Raw genomic sequence first — 10,895 nt, 5'->3', positions numbered from 1 at the left:
AGACTTTGAGGAGAAGACCACACAACGAGGCCTCGGGGAATTCTCATCTTCTGTATGTGATTAAGTGCCCAACAGACTGAAAAGAGGGCTGAATGCCAAGGCCCAGGCTGGGAGGCTGCGAAGCACAGGATTGTTCCAAGGCATGTGAGCCAGCAGGAGGAAATGCACCAGGTGGGGAGCTGGGTGACCACCACTCCCTGGGTCCTGCCCATTTGCCTGACTTCTCTCCTTCTCTGGAGTCCCTCAACACCTCTGAATTTCCAGGAACAATCAATTTACCCACAAGCAGTTGTTGGACCCCTCACTGGAGCCCAAGACATCAGGCAAGAGTTAAAGTAGCAGGTTGTTCATCATTCATTTATTTATTTTCCCCAAGCTGGGGTTACGCTCAGCACTGGGCTAGATGATAGAATTGTGGGAATGAGCCAGGCCTGGCCCTCAAGGAACTTGACTCCAGCAGGGATGATGAGCAGGAAAGCAGTTCAGTAAAAGGGGACCTGGTGAGAAGACCAGAGAAAGAAAGTTAGTTCTTCCTGGAGGGGATAGAACTGGTGTCAGGAAAGTCTTTACAGAGCATATTAGTTTGCTAGGGCTGCCATAACAAAACACTGCAGGTAGCATGACTTAAACAACTGTAATTTATTTCCTCACAATTCTGGTGGCTGGGGTCCAAGAGCAATGTGTCAGCGGGGTTTGCTTCTTCGGAGGCCTCTGTCCTTGGCTTGCAGATGACTGTCTCCTCGCTGTGTCCTCACATGGCCTTTTCTCTGCGTGGGTGCATCTGTGGCATCTCCATGCACAATATATTCAACTTTCCTCTTCTTACAAGCACACGAGTTAGCTTGGATTAGGGCCCGTCTTAACAGCTTCATTTTAACTTAGTCACCTCTTTAAAGATCTTATCTCCAAAACAGTCACATTCTGAGGTACTTAATGCGGGTTAAGGCTTCAACATATGAACTTTGGGGAGACGCAATTCAGCCCATAACAGAGAAGTTGCCTATGCACTGTGCCTTGATAGCAAAGCCAAAAATAACCAGATGGTCCGAACAACTATTCTTGATGTCAAGCCCAGCAGAGCAAAGACCCAGAGGTATGAAACACCTGTCTCCTTCAGGGCTTGACTTGACATCAAGAGTTTGCATAGGTGCAAACACAGGAAAGAGGCCAAAAGAAAGTGCCCCAAGTTTTGAAGGTTGTGTTATTCTGGTGGTTTTGTATGGCAAGATGGATGGTGGGTAACAGCCCAGGTTCTCAGAGTCCTCATATGTAGGGTTGACTGCTATGTAGATTACATAAAACAAAGTTTATCAGGTACCTAGTGTTTATAATAAATACTTGTCATTATTACAAGTGTTTTTTGTTTGTTTGTTTTTTCCTGTACTTCTTTTCTGTACTTCTGTCCTTTGGTGACTATAGATTAGTTTTATAATAAAAAATAAGCTCAAAAAAGTAGTCAAGGAGCCCTGGCTGGTGTGGCTCAATTGGTTGGAGCGTCACCCTGTACACCAAAAGGTTTTGGATTTCTTTCCTGGTCAAGACACATACCTAGGTTGCGGGTTTGATCTCCAGTTGGAGCATGTACAGGAGACAAGCTCTCTCTTGCTCTCTCTCTCTCTCTCTCTCTCTCTCTCTCTCTCTCTCTCTCTCTCTCTGCAATGAAAAATGTCCTCAGGTTAGGATAGAAAAAAAAGTAGTCAAGGGGCAGCTGGGGAAGTCAGAAGGTGAGAAAACTCATTCTGTGTCGATGACTAACCATCAACTATTTCCTGGTTGTCCTCTGCCCAATGCTGTATGGGGGTTGGGAGGAAATGGAAGGCAGACTCCTATTGTAGCAGAGTTGACAGCTCATTTGGGAATGTTCCTTGGAAGATGAGCCCTCCCCACAGGATGTTGGCAGGGAAGCTGCATTGTGATCACAGCCCTCACTCCTCTAACCCCAGAAGGCACAGCATTCAGAACTGGTAGCTAAGGCAAAGCATGAGGGACAGAAAATGACTTAAAAGACCTCCCAGAAAGTGCTTAAGGCCCCAAAGGATGTTTTTTACATAGCTCTCTTGTGAAGAGATTATGGCTCACCTTTAGGTTTCCTTGAAATTGTAACTGAGATACCTTGGAGAATTTGAATGTTGCAGTCTTCAAGAGGGACATCGATAGAGCTATGAGCCTGGAACCAGAAGAAAACACGTGAGTTTTGGTCCTGCCTTTTCTAAGCTGTGTAACTTTGGTGGAATCACTAGTCAATGAATCTTCCTGAGGGGTCAGTTTCTTTCCTTCATCTCCAAAATTGGGAACAAATTACTACCTACCCCCACCTGCCTGAGGACTGGGTTGCCATGAATATAAAATGGGGTAATCAAAGAAAAAATACTCTGAAACCCCAAAGTTCTACACATCCTTAGCTGTCTTCCAGAGGATGTAGGAGTCTGTATCTCCTGGACCGGGTGTGTACTGAAAGTATTGGTCACTGCTGGGAACTAGTCATGCCCATGCTCTCTGGGCTGGGTCCTGGGTATGTTGTCAGTGTGCAGTCAGGATCAAAACTACAGCTATGGGCCAATCTGACTTATCAGGTTGTTTTACTCCTTCAGCACATATTCCGCAGCTGTGGTGGAAGAAAAAAAATCTCTCCTTCCAACATGCTTCTTGAACACTCAAACTATTCTACATAATCGCCAAGGGCTGCGGGTCTCAAAATATGGTGCCCAAAGGAATCACGTGGGTTGCTTTTTAAACAGGAAGAGGTCAGAAAACCCTTACCCACAGAGATTCTGGTCCTGTCAGTCTGAGAAGGAGCTCAGAAAATCTGCATTTTAGTCACATGTGGTGTAAAGAGAATGCACTGGACTAAAAAGAAAATAACAATTCTTATTCTCTCATACTAAAACAATGGGTAATCTTGGCCTTCTGACAGCAACAATAACCACAGTAGCTATTGTTTACTGAGCACACACCATGTGCCATGTACAGTATCTGGAGTCTTTCTAAGAGCTGCGAGGTGCTATTCTGGGTACATGTATGTGCACACAATTCCCCTCCTTCTGGTAATACTCCCCATTTGATATTGAGGATGTGCCCTACCTCATTTCACATGACTCTAGTGGAATTGCCAATCAAATGACCAATACCATGCCCCTGGGGAGAGGAAGGGATCAAAGGAGGAAATGTGACTCAATCCCAGCCAATGAGGTTACTCCTCCTGGAAACCTAACTTGAGTGGAGACAGGTTAGGGCTGAGAGCAGGTACTCTGGGCTGAATCCCTGAGCCAGCCCTTCCCAAGACTTGTGGTTTAGGTCTTTCTTACATTTCATGAGCTATCCAGTAGCTTTCTTATAAACCTTTTTCTGGCTAAAGTTAACGAGTCAGTTTCATTTATTACAATAAAGAAACTAATGAAATATTCATTTTACAAATAAAGAAGCTGAGGCTCAGAGAAATTAAATGACTGATCCAAGGTCCCACAACCAGGAGACAGCAAAGCAGGACTCAGAGGTGGGCCTGCCTGGCTTCAGAATCTACCAGCCTGTCATTAGCTCACAATCCCTATATTCTCCTGAAAGTTCAAGATGAGAAGAGGAGTAGAAAGTACACTCAAAAATAGGTAGGTAGGTAGGTAGGTATGTAGATCTACATAGATACAGATATATACTTTGAAAAGTATTGAAGATACATTTAAAGGTTACTATCAACTCCCACACTCATTCCTCTGTAGGTTTAAAACCTACCAGTGGGAGACCTGGACTAATTGTTAATTTAACTTATCCATTTTTATTAAATGTCCCAAGGGTCTAACCAGCAACTCACTTACTAAATTACGTATTACATCACCACACATGGAAGAAGAAAAGGGCATAGAAAGCAAACAGTGCTTCAAGTTTGGAAGATGCCAAAAAAACACAATCCAACAAAGTGATAAGTAGGACCAGAATTCACCACCACTTCAGGAGAGATTTTATTTTTTTAATTAAATTACTGACATCTTAAATTTATGGATCCTAAATTATGATTCTAAAGTTGCAAAACACAGGCTAGAATTTTGACCATATATGTGACCAATTCATCCTTCTGAGCATTAAATCTTCTAGCGCTTACTCCTGTAACAGATAGCTTCTCCTGTTTTTTCCTTCCAACCATACATGTAAAACTATCAGGCAAAATCTATATTTGACATTGTAACATGACTTTTGTTCTGCTGGCCACCACAATCACTAAACAGAAATTAATTTAGCAGAATTACTTTAACAGCATAGCCTCTATTTATTGAATTTTGACTGTCTCAAACTGACTCAAACTATCTCAATCCTCAAATTTGAGGATTCCAGGTAGCCTTGTTGTGCCCAACATCCCCAATGTATAGCCTATAACAAACATTCCTAAATGGTAAACACTTGGTTAAGTGCCTCCCACACTGCTTCACTGCACTTCTATGCCAATCCCAGCAGTTTATTGGCAAATAGTTTATTGGCAAACCATTGACTTCACTTCAGGAAATTTGGTCTAAAATTATGATCACTGATGTATACAAATATTTAGCCCTAGGCTATACATCACAGCATTGCTTGCAATAAAAAATAATGGAAACAATATAAATATCTAAAATAAAAGATTAAATACATTATGGCATAACCAATGTAAAAAATCCCATTAAAGAATGTTTAAATGTTCATGAGAAAAAATATTTATGAAATATATTCATGAGATATTGTTAAATAAAAAACTCATAGAACAACTATGTCCAGTGTGAGTTCATTTTCGTAAATATATATGTGAAATAGTTCTCCCCAAAATGATTAGAAGGATGTTCACCAAAATAGAAGGGACAGTTATCACTGAGGACTACAGTTATAAATTATTTTTATTTTATATTCTTACTGGTCTATAGCTTTTAAATTTTAAGAAGAGAGAATTTTGAAAAGAAAATTATTGAGTTGACCACAGAATGGTTAAGCTGATTACTCCCACTGTTCCCAATCAGATCTTACTTGACTGATAATACCCCACAGGACTGGACCTTCAGGTCCTCACTGCATGTTATTGGGGGAAGCCATTAGGGTGAATTCAGGTATTGTCATGCACACAGATGTCCAGAAAGAGTCCAAATAGAGAAGTTCAAGGGATTGAAAAAAGGGAAAAAAAGGTAAACAAATCACCATAGATGTAAATATAACTGGTCAAATTTAGCAAGTGATTTGAAAGCTTTACCAACTTGCTTTTAAAATAACAAGGAAAATTGCCTGATGCAAGTAAGAAAACTTGGTTTGAAGAGGTTCAAATCTCAAGCCAGTCTGGAAGAACCACTGCCAACCAGCTAGCCTAAAGCAGATTTAACAAAAATGAGGAAGGCAACAATTATGTCTCCCTCAGGCTCCAAACCTCTGTCAGTTCCATTACCAGGCAGCCCACAGCAGAAGGTTGTTTTAAAGAGGTAAAAAATGACCTTCGTCTCAAACTAGTTCAAGGTATAGAGACCACTTTGGCCACCATGTTGGTTCTAGCCCAACCTCCTAAAGCATTCTACATAGAAGGATCCTATGGTAGTTCTACTTTTAAAATAGATCAGGCACAGCTTGGGTGCCAAGTCAAAATTACATTCTCTGTGGTCATCTGAACCCAGAATTACTTACTCAGGGCCTGATAAACAATCCTTCTACAATCCTTCTGTTTAGAGGCTGCAAAATGATGGCCCATGAGTTGGAAATGACCTAAGTGTTGTTTGACTTGTTTACACATTGGTGGCAGAAATAAGAGAGGACTTAGATGCCCACATTTGTAAATCAGGAGGTTTTACCTTAACACCAGAGTTGGGATTTTTCTGGAAAATGCTGAACATCTAAGAACACACAAGAGAACTGCCAGCCCTCACTCCATTTTTCAGTCTGCAGCAGTTTTTATACCTAGCTGCCTTCACTTATTGACGTTATCTGTCACAATTCTTGTAAGCATTTGAGTTTGTACCCTTAGTCCAGTTCAATACCATCTACCATTTTTTAACAAGAGTCTGAGGCCTACGATCTTGGGTGGCATGGCCAGTGTTGAGTCCCTGTGCTGTACCTGATACCACACACATGTTATTTCATTTGGTTTTCACATCAACCCTGGGAGTAAGGCTTTACTTGCTTCATTTTATAGATGATGAAACTGAATCTCAAAGAGCTGGAGTAACTTGCCTATAGGCATATACAGCTGGTAAGAGATGGAGCTGATGCTGAAACCCAGGTCTTTGTGAGTCTAAAATCAGACTCTTTGTCCCCCTTCATAGCAATCATCTCCCTACCACAATGACTACTTTTTCTTGCCTCCCATGCCTTCTCCCCTCCCTTTCCCCCAATACGCTTTTTGCCTCTGTATGAACACATGCCAACATCCCTGCCTTCTCTCTCTCACCTCTTGTTGTCTGACTCTGTCCAGCAACTTATTAGTCCCAAGGCCCACATTTCTATATTGTATATCATAGCACAGTCATAAAATAACTCATTCTGCAGCAGGAAGGAGCCCGAATACAACCTATGTAATTGGCAGAAGACCATCATTCATCACAGTGGTCCTGGAATTGGAGGTCATTAGAGAGATTTCATTTGTTGGACATTTTCTGTTTCTTCCAGCCATCCTTTCGTCACAGTCCTTTGCAGATCCTGGTGGACTCCCTGGGATATTTCACAACTTATCAAACATATGCATTAAGGATTATTAATAGCAACCAAAGGGTGGAAATCATTATGTGAGAATAAAATGCATTGCAGAAAATGACATTTTAGAGTGATGGAGTGGGAAACGGGTGCTTTTTTTCCTTCCAAGTGACCCAAGAAACCCAGCGCCAGGGCCCAGTGGAGTTACTGTCTTACACGGAGGAAATCTTTCCAGTCCTATAAACCTGGAAAATAACGTGATGGGAGCCCGTTGCCTTGCTCCTTGAACCAATCTTTTCCCATTGTTTGTTGATTTCCTCTTTGTAATTGAAAAGGCAGCCAGTGGTTTTCTAGAGAGCAAACTTTCTCCTATCAGGTTAGGGAGACAATTATTATGGCCTAGTCTCTACCACTTAAGTCAAATAATTTGGTTTGAGTTTAATTAGTCTATATGCTTTCCACTGCAATGGGAAAAATGGAAACAATTTAACGGAAGTACAGAATATTAGAATAGGGTAGGGTAGGATAGGGTAGGGTAGGGTAGGGTGGGGTAGGATAGGGTAGGGTAAAGGGCAGAATAGGGTAAGATGGGGTAGGGTAGGGTCAACTAGGATAAAATTTGGAGAATATCTAGTCTAGAGACCCCATCCTGGTACCCACCTCTCAGACCTGACTCACAGATGTGTTTTGCCTAAACTGCGCAGTTTTCGGAAAAATATGACTTGGTTACCAACAATTCAAAATCAGGTGATTTCACTTTTTTTAAAATTTCACTTTCTGACTTTTCTTTTAAAAAACAACCTTACACTCTGGCAATACTGGGCAAGCTTCCCTGAGACAAGAGTTGGCTAGAGCAGCAGAGCAGCCACCCCCAAGGCAGAGGAGAGCTGCTCCGAAAGGTCGCCCCACCCCACCCCACCGACCGCCACCGCCTCCCCATTCTCAGGCTGAGGGTCAGTTGCCACCTCACTCATTTGGTTTTAGACAAGCAGAAACATTAGGTAAAATGCCCAACATCTTCATTCACTCATTCAACAAGTACTTATGGAGGCCCAGACTCTGCCGGGCACTATGCCAGGCACCAGGAATACAGCAGGAAACAAAACGACCCACCTTCCTGGCCCCATGGGGTCGACATGGCAGTGAGAGACACAGACAGGAAACAAATCAGGACAATATACAATATGGCAAAAGGTAATAAGTATTGCAGAGAAAGATCAAGTAGGCAAAGGAAAGAGAGGGTAGTGAAGAACCACAACTTTAAATGGGATGACAAGGAAGGCCTCTCTAAGAAGCTGTGTGGTAGTTAAGCCCAAGCTCCAAGTATGGGAGGGAGGGAGCCATTTCAGGAAAGAGCATTTCAGGAAAGAAGAACAGGACCTGCAAAAGATATAATGTGTTAGCACCAGGACTGGGACTTAAAACGGGGCCAGGCTGTCCTCCCAAGTAAAGAGGACAACTTGGACCATTACCCCTCCACACAAGTCCCAGGATATGCTTTCTTCAGAGCACCTATCATCTGGTCCCTAATGGAAAGCCAGAACACTCTAAGTGAAAAATCAAGATTTATGCCAAAGATAAATGGAGAGGGATAATTCACTTTACCCAGGGCTTCACAGTAGGAATCTTTTATTCAGGAAACATTCCTGGCACATGTAAAATGGCTTTTTGATTTAGACTTGTGATCCTTATTATTTTTCAGAACCCACTTACCCCACAAAACAAGAAACTCCTGTAGTGTAGATGGATTCATGCTGATCCAGCCAGGTTCCCTCACCGGTTTTCCCGTCCCCTACACCTTTTTAACAGGGTTGGTTTGTTTGTTTGTTTGTTTTCTTTTGTTTTGTTTTTGTTTTGCAAGCTTCCCAGCTAAGGTTCTGAGCACTGACCCTGAGTGGAAGCCAGTGCCAAGTGACAGACGGGGCTGGACTCCCCCGTCACCAGCTGCTGCTGCTAACAGCACTGGGCACTGTCCCCGGCCACTGGCAGAGCTACTCTTCTAGCTACTCTGCCCCTCCCAACTCACCTGACCCTGCAGGGCTTCACTCAGAGATGTGGGGGCAGTGTTCCATTGATTTCATCAGCATTTATTGTTTTTCAGATTCAAGAAAATACCCAATTTGTGGAGTTTAGAAAACACATAGGAGAACAATAATTATTTTTAAAAAAAACCCATAATCCCATATCTGGAGAAAACAGTGGTATCCAGCCTGGCAGGCAGCCCATTGTGGAAGTTGCAGGGATTTAGATTGACAGTTCTCTTCTCTGTCTCCAAAAAGCTTCTCTGCCAAGATGCCATTCCCCTCAAGAATGCTCAAAGCCAAGGCTTAGATGTGGGCAGTTAGAGAGGTAGAAAGGATGGGGTCAACTTAAACTGGCTGGTTCAAGTCAAGTTGAAAACATCCATGTCTATAACCAGCTGGGCAGATGCTGAGTCTACAGAGTGAGGGCGCTTTCTAGATCTGCAGAAGCCCCTTCAGAAACCTGGCTTCAGGCAGAGGATGGGACCCCCCTTGAGAGATTGTAGGAGGGGATGATGACAGCATGGTGCAAGATGGGAAGGGGGTCCCCTGCTATGAAGGGCTCAGCTCTGCATAGTGCCCCTCAGCAATCCAGCTCTATGATGAGAAGCATTGTAATACCCAGGGCTCTAACTCCTACCAGTGCTGCTGGCACCCCAAAAGAGTAATGCAGCAGTAATGGTACAGACAGTGGTGGGAAGTGGTAGATATGACAATTACAGAGACAGAACCAACCAGTCAGTTTTTACCACAATATTGCTATATGACAAACCATCACAAAATAAAGTACTTAAAACAATGATTGCTTTTTCTTACTTATATATCTGTGGGTTAGCTAGGGATCAGCTGACCTAGGTTGGGCTCAGCTTGGCTGGGTTTCTAACTCCTAGAAGGTTGGATCCATGTCATTTTGATGTCTCTCTAATCCACCTTGGAGCAGTGGACTAGCTGGATTATGTTTTCATGGCAATATGCTGAAGTGCAAGAACATAAATTCAATTGTGTAAGCATGTTTCAAGCCTTTGATCACATCACATCTGATAACATTCCATTGCCCAAAGCAACTCTCATGGCCAAAGCCAATATCAATGGGATGAAGAGATGTTGTGCTTGTAGGGAGAGAAACTGCAAACCCATGTAGCAATGGGTATAGAAAAAAGGAAAAAGGAAAAAATCAAGGCCAATAATGCAATCTATCACATACATGATAAGTCAATCAGCATAAGCTTCAAAAGTTTGCAACAAGTTTAATAGGATCATAAGGTGGTAGACAGCCAGGGAAGGATTGTGGGACCAATGGGGCAAGTCATTCCAGCTTTAGAGGCAGCCAGGACACACCCAGTGAGGGACTGCTCTGCATCCCCAGTAGTACCTGTCCTTACTCTTCTGATACCCTCAAGACCTATAGGGTCTGCCACCCCACTGGTTGGCAGAAGATCCAGAGAAACTCTTAGTCATTTGTTATGTACTATATGTTTATGTTCCCCCAAAAGCTATATGTTGGGATCCTACCCCTCAATGTCATGGTATCAAGAAGTGAATTCTTTGGAAAGTAATTGGGATTAGATAAGGTTATGGGGTGGAACCCTGAGGAATGGGATTAGTGCCCTTATAAACTGTGAGAGAGTTGACTTCCTTCCTCCACTCTCCACATGTCAAGATACAATGAGCAGTCTGCCAGAACCCAAGCACACAGGAACATTGATCTCATCCTTGCAGCTTCCAGGACTGCGAGAATTGAATTTCTATCTTATATAAGCCACTTCCCCAGCCTATAGGACTTTGTTATAGCAGCTTGAACTGACTAAAACATCACTCCACTTCCTCAACTCTCTTCTTTAAAAGGTAATTGGAGGATTTCTTCTGAACCCCCACCTCTCTCCTGCCCTCACTCTTATCTTTATACTCCTCTTCCTCTGTCTCCTTCTTCATTATTGTTCTCTCTCCCATGGGAATTTAGCCTAAGTGAATGGAATTACAAGTACCACTAGAATGGCAAGTACCACTGGAGCTTGGGCAGGGGCAGATATTTCTAGATGGGTTGGACTTTCTGAGAGAGGCAGTCTAGCTATGTAATAAGTGGATCTGACTTAGAGTCAGTCAGAAATCTAGTAAAGACTTACGCACACCCTCTATCAGTGTGATAATTTTAGTATCTCTTAACCTCAGTGCCCTTAACTATAAAATGCCTATAATCATTTTTACCTTAGTGTTGCTGTGAGAATTAACTATGATAATGTATGTAAT

The 10,895-nt window shown here is 42.7% G+C and overlaps 1 long non-coding RNA gene across 2 annotated transcripts in view; it reads right to left on the bottom strand.

The window, feature by feature from the left end:
* Window positions 1-344: 344 nt before the first annotated feature.
* Window positions 345-10,895, bottom strand: part of LOC150021944 (uncharacterized) — an 88,626-nt gene continuing 78,075 nt past the window's right edge. For both annotated transcript variants that reach the window (XR_016509135.1, XR_016509134.1), the window contains exons 2-4: window positions 2,080-2,167; window positions 652-821; window positions 345-497 (exon numbers count right to left, since the gene is read on the bottom strand). This is a non-coding gene — a long non-coding RNA (uncharacterized LOC150021944). The remainder of the gene's footprint in view (window positions 498-651; window positions 822-2,079; window positions 2,168-10,895) is intronic.

This window comes from Furipterus horrens, unplaced genomic scaffold (genome assembly GCF_987537825.1).
Source record: "Furipterus horrens unplaced genomic scaffold, mFurHor1.1.pri manual_scaffold_1, whole genome shotgun sequence".
In the NCBI taxonomy this organism is placed as follows: Eukaryota; Metazoa; Chordata; class Mammalia; order Chiroptera; family Furipteridae; genus Furipterus; species Furipterus horrens.
Note: the sequence above shows the minus strand (reverse complement) of the source record. Positions and strands in the feature narration are given on the sequence as shown.